This window comes from Montipora capricornis, chromosome 9 (assembly GCF_036669925.1).
Source record: "Montipora capricornis isolate CH-2021 chromosome 9, ASM3666992v2, whole genome shotgun sequence".
Lineage (NCBI taxonomy): Eukaryota > Metazoa > Cnidaria > Anthozoa > Scleractinia > Acroporidae > Montipora > Montipora capricornis.
In genome coordinates, this window is record NC_090891.1 from 16,748,068 (window position 1) to 16,755,567 (window position 7,500).

Consider the following 7,500-nt stretch of genomic DNA (forward strand, 5'->3'; position numbering starts at 1 on the left):
AAAGCTTTAGTAAAAAAAAAAAAAATAATAATAATAATAATAATAATAATACCTTTATTTTATATAACGATAATTCCAAGGTTCAAAACCGCTTTACAATGACAATAAATTAAAAAATAGATTATAAAATTATGTACATAAGAATAAAAGTAAATATTTACAAAGAATGTATTTATAAAAAGGGGTATAGTCAAATAATTAATAAAAATATCATGATTAATAGAGAAAGACAAAAAATAAAACAATAAACACATAAACGATAGAATAAACCCATGGATGAGAAAACACAGGTTTTGTAATCTCATTTCACATATCATAAAATCTTGCACCAACTCAATGGCAATAACTAGTCTAGGTTTTAACCAAGCCTTTGAATATAGATATAGAATTAATGACGTTATTGGATGTTATGAGGGAGTGAATTCCACAGCTCAGGGGCTGCGCAAAAGAAAGCTCTCTTTCCATAAGAGTTAAGTTTATGAGAGGGCTTAGACAGAAGATGGAGGCCAGACGACCTTAGAGTCCTTGAAGGTCTATAAGATTTGATTATGTCAGACAAATAAGACGGTTACTTATCGAGGTAAGAAGTAAAATCTTATATTGAATTCTTTGCTCATGGGTAGCCAAATTCTGTAGGCTACGCAGAATTCGAGTAATGTATTCGGATTTGTGAGAAAAGGTGAGGACTCTGGCTGTAGCATTCTGTACCAGTTGTAGCTTTTGCACTGAAAATTTAGACAGGCCATAAAGAAACGAAAGCAGGATTTACAAATAGCAGCAACATGGTGTTCAAGAGACATATCCTCGTCAAGGATAACGCCCGAATTGTGATAGTAAATCCTGACCTTTATCCCGTTAATGTTTGTATCACTATAATACCATTTCGGTTTTTTAAATATCCTGCATCCCGTTAATTTACACCCCCCCCCCCCCAACAAATATCCCATATCCCTATAAGTTTTTTACCTAAATCTCCTGTATTCCTCATAACCCCTAATAGGGCCTCGTTGTTTTCACTGGATAATTTAGTAGCATTAATAATAAGAAATAACCTCTTTCTGTTTTTACAACAAATAACTTCTAGTCAAATTATAGCTTTATCTTTCTGGTAATCTCTCCCCATTTTCCGAAGTTTACCCGTGGTAATAGTTCACTGTAACTGGACAATTTGTGTTAACTGTTTGTGCATCCCACGGATACGCCCTTATAGGCGTCTTGTTGAATTAGTAGAATACATATCTGTCATCACAAAATACTGGATACACCTTTAAAGTAAAATGGTGTAGGTATAAGAATTTCTTTTGTATCTGCCTAGTATGAAAATGTAATGTAGAGTTGTAATGTCTGTATACATTTACTTCATTAAAATAAATAAAAAGATAACTCCACTTCGCTTTACCAAAAATGTGGCGGCAGTTGTGGTCGACGAGTCTCACACATTGGAGATGGGGACAGGGAAAAGGCATATTAAGATTCCCGTCGTTTTAAGTTTCTTACCTAAAATTTTCCCTGACGAACGAAAAACATTTTCCGTGGAAATAGACTTCGACGAATTACCGTACAGAATATTCAGCTACGCTTTACAGCATCTGCAAAAGTTGTTAGGATTTTCTGGCGAAGCCTTCCTTCCTTTACAGTCTTTGGCAGTTTTTGCTTCGATCAGCAATTTGAAATACACAACGCGTGACTTTACCAGTTTTAATAATACACATGAAAAAGTATGCAATCTGATTGGCTGAGAGAAATACAGTTTTTCGGTAACACATTGCAGAAAAGAGGTAATTGAATGCAAAAAAAGGTAATAAAGCAAGGATTCTGATTGGCCAATGAACAAAGAAGTTCACAGATAGCCAATCAAATGCGAGCCCTGGATGGCGCAAGTTTTTCAAAGACTACAAATTGTACTCGCCCTACGGGCTCGTGCAACTTTGGTCGTCTTTGAAAAAATTTACTCGTGCTTATTTATTCCAAATTGCACTTGAAATCATGTGATTACCTATACTAATATATTAATGTTTACTTCGGGTGTGCGCTGATTGCCTAATTTTTGACAGCTCGCTCAGCGTGACATCAGGATGCAGCATTCAAAATTCAGAGGGATGCATGCAGGCTCTCTTTCTCTCCGGCCGCAGATGGAGAGCCTGCTCGCAGGCTAATACGTACATACACTGTGCATCATAACCAATTCTGCTTTTTTTAATCTCAGAGCAGAAAAACAAACCTTGTTTAATAAGAACTAGCTTCATGTGACTTTGTTCTATTTTTATTTCTGTGGTATTTGGAACAAAGACAAAATTACAAGGATTTGTATGGAGTTACTAAAGCATGGAAGGGCTAATATCTTACCCCCATATTGCAACAATATGCTGATTTTTGGCAAGCGGCCATTCTTCATCATGTACTTTCAGAATATCTCAGTAAATCCCATAATTTCATAAATTTGGTTTTTGTGACGTCATCACTTTACCACTCAATACTGATCGGCTGAAATTAAATTACCTCGTGACGTCACCATTGACAAGCTCCGACAACAAGAAAGCCTCTTCGCTTCGCAGAGATGAGGTGGTCAGAAAATGCGTCTGAGAAAATTGTAGAATGTTGCAATTTACCATAACTTTACATAATTAAAGGTCTGGCAACGCGATGCAATGGCTTCTCTACTGGAAGGAAGGAAGTTCTATCTCTGTTATCCACAGGATTCGGGAAAAGTCAATTCAGCGGACAAAATACAACTAGACGCTCGATGAGCGTACACTGGGTTGCCTGTGGTAGGTGTTACTCAAAAACAGAAGGGACTGAGTTGGGTGGTATTGAACTGCAGCGTTCCAGTCAAATTTTTCAAGTCGGGGGTCATTTAAGACCATTTAAGGGGTCACCCAGAACTCGTGCTAGCAGAGGCCCTTTGCTTCACACGTAGATACGACGAGACAGATCATAACCTGGCTACCAGCCTATTAATCATTAATATTTTGTCAGAAAGAAAAAAAAACCTGTCATCTTAAGAAAAAATAGGCATGCATCGGGTACGTGTGGTAGTGCAGTAACACAGCACTTTATTCAATATAGGCCACTTTGGAAAATACCATAATAATCTTTGTCTATCCCCCCAAATTTTGCATAAGCATCGTTTCCAGTTTCTCTTGGGACTTACAATGGTCCCAAGAGAAAACAAAAACAATGCTCACGCAAAATTTGGGGGGACAAACAAAGAGTATTATGGTATTTTCCAAAGTGGCCTGGTGTCAACTGAGCTGTGTTTTGTCTTCCAGGATATTCAATTTCAATATGTAGCTCTAATAGGGCACGATAGGAGGCGAGGTGGCCTCATGGTTGGAGTGCTCGACTCTGGATTGAGTGGTCCGGGTTCAGGTCCTGGCTGGGGACATTGTGTTGTGTTCTTGGGCAAGACACTTTACTCCCACGGTGCCTCTCTCTACCCAGGTGTATAAATGGGTACCGGCGAATTGCTGGGATAACCCTGTGATGGACTAGCATCCCATCCAGGGGGGAGTAGCGAATACTCCTGGTAGCTTCATGCTAATGAAACCGGAGATACATCCCGGCTTGATTGGTTTTGTTTTGTTTTGTTTTACGAGACATCTGGTTTGTCTCTTCCACTGGGTAAACCTGCCCAGAGGGAAGGAGCGCGAACAGGACTCGAGGTCCTATGCGAGGTGCTCCACCCTACCCTATCCAGACCAGAAAGACCAGACCACAACACCGGGAACTACATGCCCTACGCTTTACGACAAGTGTGCGGGTTCTTCTGACTCGTAAGCAGTCTACTTTACTTTTAATAGTAAACGATATTGTTTTGGTATTGTATATCATTGTTGTGTCATGGTGAAAGTCTTAAGTAAATAGCCCCCATGAGAAGACATGTGGTTACTCGCAAAGTACCAAACCCAGAAAGATTGAAGAAAATAAAAGGAATTCGAGATACATTGGCTTCTACGCTGACATGTTGATCATTTCCAGCTTCCCTCACAACTTCTTTTATCACAAGTTTAAGCGTGCACTCTGAGCGTCTGACAGCTTTGTAATACAAAAGTTCATTGAATTTTACCCTGTCCGGCGGGGTTAGTATCTGGATTGGTGACCTAAAAAATATACCACTTTGTAACAGAAGCAAAGGACCGAAAATTCTATTTTAACGCCCAAAAATGCGAACTAAGCAAGGTACAGATTGTGTTATCTTGCTTTATGCAAAACACATATTGAAGCAAAAGTGAATAAATATTGATACACAGTTTTTAGGAACAGCAGAAGGAAGTTTTCAGGATGGTCGATCGAGAATAAAATATTTTGTCATCAGCAACAACATTTACGACACGAAAACAACATTAATTTTGAACCCCGAATATAAAACGTTACGATCATTGACAAACATTTTGGGAGATTTTTGCTACGTTCAATTTTGTTACTGTACTTTTGGCTGCAAAAGTAAAGCGCAAAATCGAAAGTGACATCGGATTCAGCGGGCGCCGTGATGAAGTTACCGCAGCGTGTTTACTCGCGAAACAGTGAAGCATCTGTGTCAAACGATGGCAAGTTACAAAGTTTTGTTTTTGTTAGTTTTCTTTTTCTTTCAAGTGTTATAAATTTTGACAAGAAATATGCAAATTCAACACAAAGATCACAATCGCGCAACTCTTGAGTTTGACCATTGTTTCTGCAAAGTCAAAAATTTACTCTCGAAGATGAGGTTATTTATCACCAGGTAATTCCATCGTTTTGGAAATAGCAGCTACTTTATTATTCATCAGCATCACAATTTTTTGCTGATTTTGGGGCTCATTTTGTTGAAACTCAAGCACGCTTCACTGACGCTTCCAACAGACCTGTTTCTTTTCGTGAACCCTTCCTGCTTACAGAACAATACCACAAAAATCCTCGCGTATCACATTTCAACGCAGGTATGTAAATTTGTTACGCTCGAAAATTACACAACATGCTATTAAAAGTTCACAACGGCTGGAAATATCTCGGCAAAATCCTTTTCCAGCGAAAATTAATCGAAACAAACAACATATTTACTATTAGAGGCAAAAAAACCTTCCTATTTCAATTGCGTGCGTGCAAGCAAGAGATGCAATTAAATAAATTCTTGACAGTTCACATCAAACCCTTTTCGACTCGGAACCTTGACCGTAAATAATGAAGCACAAAAGAGACAACAACTTTCATTCGAATAATTCTTCACTGTCACATTTCCAAATTTTTTACGCCTTTGTAGAGTTGAGTACAAAATACCGGTAAATGTAAATGTAAATTGCCAGACAACTAAGATGCGACTTGAGTAAACACTGTGATGCATTCAAGGCGTTCGATTCCTTCAATGTTTGTTAAATCCATAAAAAAATTGCTATTTGATTTCAGTGTTTTATATAACACCAAGGTAGTAAAATATTGGAAACAAAGCTCACTTGATATCCAAAGGCAAAAAATGAAATTGTTGTCGAAGACCATTACTCGTCGCTTAAAATCCAGATATTTATTTTTCAGCGCTGTCTTGTTCATCCAATTGACGATCCATTCTTGAGCTCCATGAGGGTATATTTTGTTTAAAGATCCACTAAAACGCCATTCACGTTACAATGACTGTCGACGCCATTGAATTAGTGAAATTTCCAATTGTTACCGGAAGAATGTGCAGAGTTGAGAAGAGGTAAATACAAATAGGGAGACAACTGAGATAACAGATCCACTTTATGGATTCCTTCTCTGTCTTTGTTGAACCCATACTGAGTTACCAGAGAATTGTTCATTTGGTTTCAGTGTTGTACATAACAGCACACTTGGCAAAATATTAGAAATACAGCTCACTTTGATTTCGGCTCGACGGGCAAAAGATTGTTGTCGAAGTCCATTACTCGTCGCTTTTAAGATTCCAGATTCCGGATTCACCGCCTGTCTTGTTTATCCTATTGACGTTCCATTCTTGAGCTCCATAAGGGTATATTTTGTTTAAAGATGCACTAAAACGCCATTCGCGTTACATGACTTTCGACGCCATTGCCGGTTAAGTTAATCATTCTACTGTGTCCACCAGAGAAATCTACGCATTTCCCACTACCCTCTCAATCCTAAGAAAATACGCGCAGAAGGCTTTTTGCACAAAGACACCACTTAGCAGGGGAGTGACAGGCAAGATTTTTACCGACACGGAAAAAAAAATAAAACGAGATGCTTCCGTGAAGCATACACTGGGTTGCCTGTGGTACGTGTTACAGAAAATCAGAAGGCACTTAATTGTGTGGTATTGAACTACAGCATTCCAGTCTCTGAAGAATAACAAATAAAAGAGAAGCGAGAAATATTGGCTTCTGGGCTGACATGTTGATAATTTTTAAGATCCCTGCCCTCTGTGCATCTGACAGCTTTGTAATACTGAAGTTCACTGAAGTTAATCCCTCTCCGGCGGGGTTAGCATCTGGATGGGAGACCAAAACAATATACCCCTCACAAAACAGAAGCATCGGACTGAAAATACTATTAACGCTAACAAATGCGAACTCAGCAAGGTACAGATTCAATCAAATTACCTTGTACTTCAGGTTTCCTGAAGAACCTTTTCCTTGAATAACAAGAAAATGCTTTACTATTGCCATAAAAACTATCCAGTTAAGCTCGCATATCATAAAACATGATGAATTCATAAGGCCACCTTTTCCAGCGAACAATTTTTTGAAGCAAACAACATATGATATTTGCTATTAGAGAAGAAACTCAATCGTGTCAAATATGCGTAATATTGCAACAAACTAAATTTCAGGATCAAACCGTTTCCATGAAGAACCTTTTCATTGAATAATGAAGCACAAAATAGACGACAAGCTTTCTTTCAAATAATTCTTGGCTGTCACATTTCCAATTATGTTTTTACTGAAGACTGTGCAGAGTTGATCACAGATCCACTTAAGGTGTTCGATTCGTTCTCTGTCTTTGTTGAATCCATAAGTTACCAGAGAATTTTCCATTTGGTTTCAGTGTTCTACATAACAGCACACTTGGTAAAATATTTGAAATACAGCTCACTTTGATTTCGGCTCGACGGGCGATAGATTGTTGTCGAAGTCCATTACCTCGTCACTTTTAAGATTCCAGGTGTTTGTTTTTCGCCGCCTGCCTAGTTTATCCAACTGACTTTCCATTATTGAGCTCCATAAGGGTATATTTTGTTTAAGGATCCACTAAAACGCCATTCGCGTTACATGTCTTTCGACGCCATTGCAGGCTAAGTTAATGATTCTACTGTGTCCACCATAGAAATATACGCATTTCCAATATCTTCTCGATCCTAAGAAAATACGCGCAGAAGGCTCTATGCACAAAGACACCACTTACCAGGGGAATAACAGGCAAGACTTTTACCGACACGGAAAATAAAAAAAAAATTAAAAAATAAAACGAACAAATTCCACCCGCTTTCCTACTGGGATTGCCATACTGGCAACCCAGTAAAAAACCAACCCAGATTCCGACTGGGTTTGCCATACT